Genomic DNA, 11,911 nt, shown 5'->3' on the forward strand with positions numbered 1-11,911 from the left:
AGGGAGAGGTGGGCGCCGCAGGGAGTGGAGTGCATCATTTCTCCCTCCAATTCTATTTTGATTTAGTCCCTAGCCCCCCCTTCACTGTTTTGATCACACAGCACTGCCCTTTGATGTGAAGGGCAGTGCTTGTCACTGGCCACCCGGGTGTTTTCCTATCTTCCTGGTGGTGGAAATTGAATAAAGATTGGTGCACTTTGTGTCTTCCACTGTGTCTCACACCTGCACACACACACCATGGGTGCTGGGGGAAAAATAAGCACTACCGCACTTAGGTGGTAGTGTGGGGGTTAAAATAAAAGGGGTGACAAAAAAATAAGCACTACCACACTTAGGTGGTAGTGTGTGGGTTAAAAAAAAAATCTGGAGTGTCTGGAAAAAAAAAATAAATGGGACATTAACTGGAAGGGGCATGGGGTGGACCGAGAACCGGAAGGTGGGTAGGGGCGGGCTTCCTTAGTGAAAAAAAGAAAAAAGAAAAAAAAAGAAAAGAAAGGAAAAGAAAAAGAAGAACAGGAGTGAGCCCGGGTGTCCTTGGAGAAGGAGCACGTGGTGTCGACCAACACCCTGGAGTTGTTCAGGGAGAGGTGGGCGCCGCAGCGAGTGGAGTGCATCATTCCTCCCTCCAACTCTATTTTTATTTAGTCCCTACCCTCCCCTTCACTGTTTTTGACCACACAGCACTGCCCTTTGATGTGAAGGGCAGTGTTTGTCACTGGCCACCCGGGTGTTTTCCTGTCTTCCTGGTGGTGGAAATTGAATAAAGACTGGTGCACTTTGTGTTCTTCACTATGTCTCACACCTGCACACACACACCATGGGTGCTGGGGAAAAAATAAGCACCACCGCACTTTGGTGGTAGTAAAAAAAAAAGAAAAAAAAACAGGAGTGTAAGGGCAGTGTTTGTCACTGGCCACCCAGGTGTTTGCCTAATTTGAGTCTATGTGCAAGGACTCTCCTTGAAGAAAAAAAGAAGAAAAAAAGAAAAAAAAAGAAGAACAGGAGTGAGCCCGGGTGTCCTTGGAGAAGGAGCACGCGGTGTCGACCAACACCCTGGAGTTGTTCAGGGAGAGGTGGGCACCGCAGGGAGTGGAGTGCATCATTTCTCCCTCCAACTCTATTTTGATTTAGTCACTACCCTCCCCTTCACTGTTTTGATCACACAGCACTGCCCTTTGATGTGAAGGGCAGTGTTTGTCACTGGCCATCCGGGTGTTTTCCTGGTGGTGGAATTTGAATAAAGATTCGTGCACTTTGTGTCTTTCACTGTGTCTCACACCTGCACACACACACCATGGGTGCTGGGGGAAAAATAAGCACTACCGCACTTAGGTGGTAGTGTGGGGAAAAAAAATTAAAAAAAATAAACAGGGATGAAGGGCACTGCTTGTCACTGGCCACTCGGGTGTTTTTCCTTTTGAGAGTTGGATCAGTGTGAGTGTGCACACGTGCAAGGACTCTCCTCAAAAAAAAAAGGAGTGAGCCCGGCTGTCCTTGGAGAAGGAGCACACGGTGTCCACCAACACCCTGGAGTTGTTCAGGGAGAAGTGGGCGCTGCAGGGAGTGGAGTGCATTATTTCTCCCTCTAACTCTATTTTGATTTCGTCCCTACCCTCCCCTTCACTGTTTTGATCTCACAGCATTGCCCTTTGATGTGAAGGGCAGTGCTTGTCACTGGCCACCCGGGTGTTTGCCTATTGTGAGTGTATGTGCAAGGACTCTCCTCGAAGGGGCTATCCCTGGACTAGCTGCCCTACAGAGAGAAGAAGGAAGGAAGGAAGGAAGGAAGAAGAAGGAAGGAAGAAGAGACCAGCACTCCCACTGCTGGTCTCTGGGACCCCGCCCAGATTTGCCTCAGCTGTTGCTGTTTGGGGCCTACCTCACTGCTGCTGCCTGGGACTTGCCTTGGGGCCCCTCCCAGGGCCTCCACCACTGCCACTGCTGGAGGCCCACCTCCACTGCTGCTGCCTGGGACTCAATTTTGGGGCTGCCCGGGACTTGCCTTGGGGATCCTCCCCAACAGGTCTGCCCCCTCACCACTGCGACCAAAGGCCTGCCCAGGACTTGCCAGAGGCCTGCCTCCACTGCTGCTGTTGCCTGAGGCCTGCCTCCACCACCGCTGCCTGGGACTCGCCTTGGGCCCCTCCCCAGGACCTCCACTGCTGCCTGGGACTCAATTTGGGGCTGCCTGGGACTTATCTTGGGGACCCTCCCCAACAGGTCTGCCCCCTCACCGCTGCGACCAAAGGCCTACCTAGGACTTGCCTGAGGCTTGCCTCCACTGCTGCCGCTGCCTGAGACTTGCCTTGGGCCCCTCCACCACTACTGCCTGGGACTCAATTTTGGGGCTGCCTGGGACTTGCCTTGTGGACCCTTCCCAACAGGTCTGCCCCCACCGCCGCGACCGAGGGCCAACCTAGGACTCACCCGAGGCCTGCCTCTACTGCTGTTGTCGCCTGAGGCCTGCCTCCTCCACCGCTGCCTGGGACTCGCCTTGGCCCCTCCCTACAACCTCCACCACTGCTGCTGCCGGAGGCCCACCTCCGCCGCTGCTGCCTGGGGCCTGCCAATGTCCAGCAGTAGAGCATGGCGAGCCCGAAGGTTGCGGGGCCCAGCCGCACCTACGCCGGGGTAGCCGCTGCCTTGGGCTCAGCTGTCCCAACCCCGGCTGCGACGTCAACCCCCTTCAGGCACCTAACCAAACGCCTGGGGGTCAAGGCCTATCCCCACCCCAACATGTCCATCGAGGCCTGCAGTAAGGCCATGGCTAGTGTGGTCGGCCCACTGGCCAACGTCGCTGCGGCCCGGATGTACTGAGCAGGCGGTCCACCTGGCCGTGGAGAGGGGGCTTACTGTGGGCGGGACACATTTGCCCATCGACCCTTTGGAGGTTACAGCCCAGAGGGTCGTGATCTCCAATGTCCCACCCTTTATTTCGAGTGAGCTCCTTCTTCCCCACCTCACCACCTTGGGGGAGATCCGGTCAGGGGTCCAGCGCTCCTGCTCGGTCTGAAGGACCCTGCCCTCAGACACATCTACTCCTTCCGACGCCAGGTATTTATTTGCCTGGCCCGGGAGGAGGTCACCGAGGGCAATTTCTCTGTCCTCCACGAGGGCGTGGCCTACCACGCTTTCTGGACAGCATGCGGTGCCACCTGTGCCACGAGGTGGGGCACATAAGGAAAAACTGCCCCACCCAGAAGGCTGCCCAGCCCGTGCCAACGGCTGATGGTGGTGCTGCCGCACCCACACCCCCTCCCCCGAAGTCAACACCTCCAGCCCCGGCATCGAAGCCAGAGGCTTCCAATACTTCAGCCTCTGGCAGGGAGGGGGGGGTGAGCGTCCGGCCGGCCAGAAGGCGCAGAAGACGACGCGATGCGTCAAGCCTGCCCACGGGGAGACCACCCTATCCCCTTCCCCGACACCTAGCCCACGACCTGTCCTGCCCCGGCACGACAATGCCCCTGCGGCCGTGCCAGCATCGCCCCGGCATGGGAACCCTGACCCTCAAACCCCGAACCCGTACCTGATCCTAACCCAGCTGACCCCACATCCACTCCCCACCCAGATAGAGAAACCCCTCGGGATTCAACGCTTGCCCCAGGCACTGCAACACCTCGCCCGGGGGCACCTGAGCCCGAGCCCTGCTCAACCCAGCCATGCCCTGGCACTAACCTGGGGGGAACCACCGCTGCACCACCTCCTGCAGCGACCATGTCTCCAGGCCCCGGAGAGGGAACTGGGCCCCTGCCCTCACCTGATAAACCGGAGGCAGGGCAGGAAGTGACACAGCTGACCCTCCCCACCCTGGCCACACCCCCTGTCTTCCCCCAGCCGATTGTATTCGGGGAAAGGCTGGGGGGACGGACCTCGGGCCCCATGACCACCAAGGCGGGCGGAGAGGGGAAGGCCCATAAATACCCCCCGGTCTCTCTGGAGAAGAGAGGCCGGGTGCTCCGGTTTCCTCCCACACTCCAAAGATGTGCAAGTCAGGTGAATTGGCCATGCTAAATTGCCCGTAGTGTTAGGTAAAGTGGTAAATGTAGGGGTATGGGTGGGTTACACTTCGGCGGGTCGGTGTGGACTTGTTGGGCTGAAGGGCCTGTTTCCACACTGTAAGTAATCTAATCTAATCTAATCTAAAGAGGCACTGGCACCTGGAGGGGAGAGACATTCCAGCAGCGCGCCGGTGGCGCTGCCCCTCTCTGGGGGAACGAACCAATGGTGCCCCTCGACTGTCCCGCACCATGGCCCGACCTACCCGGACCCCCAGGGGCTACAGCAGGGCCTCCTGCTGCCTCAACTCCTCCGGCCCCTGGGGAGGACCTTAATAACCACGAGGGCCGTGGTGCGGACGACGACGGAGGACCCTCTGCTGGGTTGTCGAGCGGTGGAGGGGAAGAGGGTGTTATCCTCGCTCCTCCCTCCCAGGCTGTTTTTCCAGGGGCCTTGACCTTTTCCTGGGGGATGACCTTTTCCCCGAGGAGCCAGGCGTGCCGGTGTCTGGAGAGGAGCGGGGCCCTGAGCCTCTGCCGCCCTACGACCCGAACTCGGGGCGTTCCGGGAAGGGGTGCGCTGAGGAAGGTACCACTGGTGACCCTGGGGGTGGGGTCGCCGGGGGTTTGAGGCCGGTTGGCGGCGCCGGACCAGCCCCCATCCTCTCGGTGGGGGAGGGGTCGGTGACCGAGGGCGACCTCCTGGAGGACACCGGGGACGACGCGGACTCCGTCTGCAGTGACATTTTTGAGTCCCAGGTGCCCCCCACTGATCTCCCCCTCATCCCCCTCGAGGAACTCTGGGAATTTGTTGAGGAAACTCGGGGTCGCCGGGATAGAGCCCAACTGGCGCTCGACTGCTGGAGCTCATTTCAGAAAGTTTACTGGTCGGCCCACGCTGCCTGCCAGGCACCTGGGCTTGACATTAACGAGCGAAAGCGAGTCAGGAACTTCCTGGGGGCACTCCTGGTGAGGGCGAGGGACTTCAGTGCCCCTCCCTGTAAATATGTAGATAGGTTTGTTATCTGTACTGGTGGTGGTTGCACAACGCTTCCGACATGGAGACAACTATAGCCAGCCTCAACATCAATGGCAGCAGGGAGTCACAGCGCAGATTCAAGACCCACTCGGTCCTTCGGGACGGGAGGTATGCAGTGTGCTTCCTGCAAGAAACCCACACTACCCTGGGAGATGAAGCCACCTGGCTCCTGGAGTGGTGAGGGGGAGTCTACATGAGTCACCTCACCCGCAGATCTGGCGGGGTGGCTATCCTGTTGGCCCCGCATTTTCAACCGGAGACCTTGGGGGTCAGGGAGCCAGTGCCAGGCCGTTTGGTTCACCTGACGGTTCGGCTGGGGGGCGCGGTGCTTCACTTGGTGAAAGTCTACGCTCCCCTGGCCGGGCCGAGGCAAGCGAGCTTCTACAAAGTGTCCGCTCATCTCGCTTCCATCGACGAGAACCAGTGCGTCGTCCCCAGGGGAGATTTTAACTGCGTCCTCAGCAGTGCCCGCACTGGCTGGGCGTTGGGGAAGAGGTTGGGGGACTTGGTCAAGTCCTTCGACCTGGTGGACGTCTGGCGCAATCTCCATCCCGACTCCATCGCCCTCACCTTCGTCAGGCCTGGGATCGACCGCCTGTACGTTTCGCGGGCGTATGCCTCCTGTTTTCCGAAGGCCTCCACGCGGCAGGTGTCGTGCATGGACCATCACCTGGTGTGGACGGAACTCCTTCCGTTCGGCGCCAGGCTCGGCTCCGCGTACTGGCACTTTAACAACCTGCTGCTGGAGGACGAGCGGTTCCGGGACTCGTTTCGTCGTTTCTGGGCCCGCTGGAGAAGGAAGTGGGGAAGCTTCCCCTCCCTGAGGCTATGGTGGGACGTGGGCAAGGCTCACGTCCGCGTCTTCTGTCAGGAGTACGCGAGGGGGTCGACGAAGAGGCGGAAATCCAGGATCGGGGAGTTGGAGAGGGAGTTGCTCGACCTGGAGTCATGCCTCGGTCAGCCCGACGCGGACCCGACCCTACGCGGGGCGTACGAAGAGAAGAAGGCCGCGCTCCGGGACCTGCAGCTCGTCGGGGCTCGGGGCGTGTACGTGAGGTCGCGGATCCAGCTCCTCCAGAACCTGGACCGTGGCTCCCCCTTCCTCTACTCGCTGGCAAAAAGGCGTGGCACCCGTCAGCAGCTCCTTATGCTGCTGGCCGACGACGGGTCCCTCGTCTCGGATCCGGAGGGCATCAGGGCCCACGTCCGAAACTATTACATGGCTCTGTTCTCTCCGGATCCGTCCAGCGAGGATGCTCGCAGAGTTCTGTGGGAGGACCTGCCGCAGCTCGGCCCGGAGGACGCCAGAAGGCTCGATGCTCCCGTCACTTTAGAGGAGCTGACCGGCGCTCTCGACCGGCTCTCGAGGGGCAAAACCCCGGGGCTGGACGGGCTGACTGGGATGTTCAGGGCGTTCTGGGACGTCTGGGACGTCCTGGGGAGCGACTACGCACAGGTCCTGGGGGAGTGCCTAAATGCCGGAGAGCTGCCCCTTTCTTGGCACTGGGCGGTTATCGTCCTGCTGCGAAAGAAGGGGGACCTTTGTTCTTTAAAGAACTGGCGTCCGGTCTCCCTCCTCAGCACAGATTACAAAATCTTCGCCAGGGTGTTGTCTTCTTGCCTGGCTTCCGTATTGGCCCACATGATTCACCCGGACCAGTCCTACACGGTCCCGAGCCGGAGGGTACACGACAACGTCCACCTCGTCCGGGACCTGATCCATTTCTGTCGACGTGCTAGTCTGCCGAGCGCCTTCCTGTCTCTCGATCAGGAGAAGGCGTTCGACAGGGTCGATCACGAGTACCTGCTCAGGACTCTGCGGGCATTTGGGTTCGGGACGCAGTTCGTCGCCCGGATCCGACTTTTGTGCGCCGCCGCAGAGTGTCTGGTTAAAGACAACGGGTCCCTGACGGCGCCCCTTCGCTTCGGGAGAGGAGTGCGTCAAGGCTGCCCCCTGTCTAGCCAGCTGCATTCCCTGTGCGTGGAGCCTTTCCTGCGCCTCTTGCAGAGGAGGTTGTCGGGGCTGGTTCTGCGCGGCGCGGGTACGGGGTGGTCCTCTCGGCCTACGCCGACGACGTTCTCCTCACTTTCACCGACCCGGCTGACCTGGGGAGGATACGCGAGTGCCAGGCCGTGTACTCGGCGGCGTCTTCTGCCAGGATCAACTGGGCCAAATGTTCTGGACTACTGGTCGTTCCGTGGCGGGTGGACTCTCTGCCGGAGGAGTTACGGGGGTTCAGCTGGAGTACCACCCATCTCCTCTACCTGGGGGTCTACCTCAGCCCGGCTGAGGAATCCTGGCCGGCCAACTGGCAGGAGCTGGAGGCCAAAGTCTCTGCTCGCCTAGGCCGCTGGACAGGACTGCTCCGAGTGCTATCTTACAGGAGTCGAGTGCTGGTCATAAACCAGCTGGTGGCCGCCATGCTGTGGTACCGGCTGGTCACTTTGGTCCCTCCTCCTGGCTTTGTCGCTGACATCCAGAGAACATTGGTCGACTTCTTCTGGGACAAAAAGATGCACTGGGTCGCTGCGCAGGTTCTGAGTCTCCCTATTGAGGAGGGCGGTCAGTCGCTGGTGTGCGTCCGCACCCAGGTCGCGACGTTCCGCCTTCAGACCTTGCGGCTATACCTTTACGTCGAGCCTCCTCCTAGGTGGTGTGCCCTGGCGACGTATTTTTTCCACCAGGTGCGTAACCTCAACTATGACACGCAGCTCCTGTTCGTCAACCGTGACGGTTTGGAGGTCGCCCTCAGGACGCTGCCTGTCTTTTACCAGGACCTGATCACTGTCTGGGACATGGTCGAATTGTGCCGCACCTACCCTCCGGCTGGAGTAGCGTCTGTCGTCAGGGAGCCGTTGCTCAGGAATCTGCACCTCCATACTTGTGGGTTTGAGTGGCTGTCGGAGGGGAGGGCCGTGGCAGCGAGGGCAACCAAGGTCGGGGATGTGCTGGGTGCCGGGGTCCTGGGCTGGACGCTACTGCAGGACATAGCGAGCAGGGCAGCGGTAGACGTCCAGTACGTGGCCACCGCCATCCGACGCCTTAAAACAGCGGTGCTCGGCCCGACGTAGTGCACCAGTTGAAGGACGCTCAGGTGTGGGGTGGGATCCCGTCCGCGCTCACCCCAGCCCGGACGGAATTTCACATTGGCCCCAAGGTCCTGTACTTCCCGCAGGAGCCTGTGCCCCACAACCTGAGCTACCTCCGGAATTTTCATTTTGTCCCTTTTTTTGAGGATGTAAAAAGGCGGGCCCTGTATAGACTGCTGTTGCACACCGTCCACCTCTTCTCCTTCATCCACCGTCCGGACACGCCTTGGCGTGCCCATTTGCCACCGGGTGGTGGGGATCCCCAGTGGAGGGCTCTCTACGCGGGAGTCCTCCCCCTTTCTCTCGGGGATCTGGGGTGGAGTGTGCTGCACGCAGCAGTCCCCTGCAACCGCAGATTGCGGTGGTTCACGGACTTCCAGCCCAACTGCTTGTTCTGTGGGGCTGTGGAGTCCGTGGACCACGTGTATATTGGGTGTGGGCGTTTGCACTCCCTTTTTGTTTTTCTCAAACCTCCTCCTCTGCTTTTGGTTGCACTTCAGTCCCACGCTCCTGATTTTCGGGCACCCGGTACAGAGGAGGGAGGCAGGTCTGAAGACCTCCTCGTGGGTCTGCTCCTGGGCCTGGCCAAACTGGCCATTAACAGGTCCAGGCAGCGGGCCATGGAGGGGTCGTTAGAGCCGACTGCCTGCCCCTCTTCCGCGGTTACGTTAGAGCCCGGGTGTCCTTGGAGAAGGAGCACGCGGTGTCCACCAACACCCTGGAGTTGTTCAGGGAGAGGTGGTCGCTGCAGGGAGTGGAGTGCATTATTTCCCCCTCCAACTCTATTTTGATTTGATCCCTGCTCTCCCCTTCACTATTTGATCACACAACATTGCCTTTTTGTGAAAGGCACTGCTTGTCACTGGCCACTCGGGTGTTTTCCTATCTTCCTGGTAGTGGAAATCGAATAAAGATTTGTGCACCTTCGAAAAAAAAGAAAACTGTTTAAATGGATGTCAGTTAGCAAAGGGTGGAAGCTGAAACAGGCAGAACTTGCACTCCAATGTGAAAAGGCAGTCAGATCTGGGGAAAGAATGCAGTAAATGCCTGTATGGGCTACAGGAAAACCTGTAAAAGTTGTGAATAACACATACTGTCCAAGTGAAGCACTGATATGCCCTTTTCCAAGGGTTATAGCTTTTGTTACTCTACAGGGCATAACTTCAAGTCACAATCCAGCAAACAAATAGATAACATCAGGTTCCAGCTATGTTATTTTATTTTTTAAAATTGTTTGAGAGCTTTAAAGTTCGCAAGGCAGCAATATATTTTCAATAAACTTCTAAGTGTCTTTTAAATGGTTCTAAATTTGTAAATTGTTAGATCGAGTTTGAATTATTAGTATAACCTTCCTGGTTTTAAGCCTCAAATTGACCATTCTCACCCTTTTTCCTTTTGTTTGGAAATTTCCCACTTTTTAACTAAAATGAAGGTTTATGACCTTTTTACTTCTTATTGGGATGATTTGTCCTTTATCCAAAAAAAAGGTCTTGTGCTCTTTTCACATTTTAAATGCATTATTGCAAAAATGCTTTCTAATCAAGTTACATTTTCTGGTTTAAATCTTCTTTTGCCTTTGCCTTATATTGTTCCTTTTTTTTGTTTCTGATATTTCTGACTTTGAAATAACGCAGTGGGCCTGTTCTAATTTTTTTGCAGCTGTAGCTTCTGTTGCTCATTCCTGACTGCAACAATGCTCCTTTTAATGGTTAGTAGTTCTTTTCTTCTTTTTTCCCCAACTTCCCAGCCCAGATCTGAGACACACAAGTTAAGTTTTTTTTTTAAACTTTATCCCAATAAGAAGTAAAAATGTCATAAACCTTCATTTTAGTTAAAAAGTGGGAAATTTCCAAACAAAAGGAAAAAGGGTGAGAATGGTCAATCTGAGGCTTAAAACCAGGAAGGTTATACTAATAATTCAAACTCGATCTAACAATTTACAAATTTAGAACCATTTAAAAGACACTTAGAAGTTTATTGAAAATATATTGCTGCCTTGCGAACTTTAAAGCTCTCAAACAATTTTAAAAAATAAAATAAATTTTCAAGAAAAATGCTTTCAGAGCTGAGAGCAGTAACTTACTCCAAAAATAACAGACTGATAGATTAGGATGGAGCTGCAAAGGCACTAGCAATTGTTACAGTAAGTTAAAATAAAACTGTCTGCCTGAATGCCAGCAAATGACCTTATAGAAATTAAATAAAACAAAACTAAAAGTGTAAACATTTAAAATGCTTTAAAATAACACATATTAAGGAGAAATGAAAAAGACATAATGCTTCCTATCAGATTCAACGTCAGAGATGGGTGTAATAGAATACAACATTGGTATTCAAGGAGAAAATAGTTCCTAAGATACAGAATTGCTTCAAAATAAAATATTGATTAGAAACAGAAAGCTAATAGACTATATATAGTCAATGATATTATAAATCACTAGAAGATAGAGACTCTTCTGATGCCATTATAAAAACTACTTACATCACTATCAACATCCTAAGAGGTACCATTGTCCAGAACAGAACTGGAATAGCCATATAAATACAATGGTAAAAACAAGGACTGCAGATGCTGGAAACTAGAGTCCAGATTAGAGTGGTGCTGGAAAAGCACAGCAGGTCAGGCAGCATCTGAGGAGCCGGAAAATCGATGTTTCGGGCAAAAGCCCTTCATCAGGAATAGAAGCAGGGTGCCTGCAGAGTGGAGAGATTAAAAAAAGGCTAAAAATTGGAGGTCAGAGGCTAGGAATACTGCAGTGAACAATTAATCTCCTGACTCCCCAAAGCACATCAACCATCTACAAGGCCCAAGTTTGAGTGTGATGGAATACTCCCCTCTTGCCTGGATGAGTGCGTCTCTAACAACATACAAGAACTTGGCATCATCCCGGACAAGGTAGCCCACTTGATTGGCAAAGCATCCACAAATGTTAACTTACTTCACCAATGGCACTCAATAACAGCAGTGTGTACCATCTACAAGTTCCATTGAACAAATTCACCAAGGTTCCTTTGACGGCATCTTCCAAACCCATGAACATTGCCATTTAAAAGGAAAAGAGCAATAGTTACATGGGAACACCACCTCCTGCAAGTACCCCTCCAAGCCACACAGCATCCTTGAAATATATAATTGTTCATGCACTGTTACTGGGTAAAAATCAAGGAAATCACTCCCTAATGGCATTGAGGATCTACCCAAACCAAATGCAATGGTTCAAAAAAGCAACTGATTGTTACATTCTTGAGGGCAACTGGGCGTGAGCAGTAAATGCTGGCTCAGCCAGAGACACCTACATCCCATGAGTTAATTTTTTAATAACTCAGTGAAATGTCCAATACATGGCATTGAAAATGCAACTATTTCTTTATTCAGCATAAATGTCTTCCAATAAGAATATTCATGAAATCAAAATTTCTTCTGATAAGATAATGGATCATCAACACCAAGCCCAGCAGTCAACTAACTCCTCAACGAAAGAGATTCATGAGATAAAGGGTCTCTTAGAAGAGAAATAAAAGAATAATCAATGTCAAGGTCAATAATCCTCAAGCCAATGACCTGCTGACATCCCAATTCTGAAACAAATGCATTTTGGAAGAATGGTCAAATCACCAGTGAATTTGTGAAATCAAGTCTTGGGGATAGAAGGAGCAATAGTAGATATAATATATATAATTGTAGAATGGGTTAACTATAGGGAAGAAAATTTGGGTAGTAATGGTTATGAAAGGGTTAATCTGAGCTAAGATAGCGCTCCCTCCATTGATATATAATAAATCTTTG

Source organism: Chiloscyllium plagiosum, unplaced genomic scaffold, assembly GCF_037043375.1.
Source record: "Chiloscyllium plagiosum isolate Xiang-an unplaced genomic scaffold, Cpla_swu_hap1 HiC_scaffold_9, whole genome shotgun sequence".
In the NCBI taxonomy this organism is placed as follows: Eukaryota; Metazoa; Chordata; class Chondrichthyes; order Orectolobiformes; family Hemiscylliidae; genus Chiloscyllium; species Chiloscyllium plagiosum.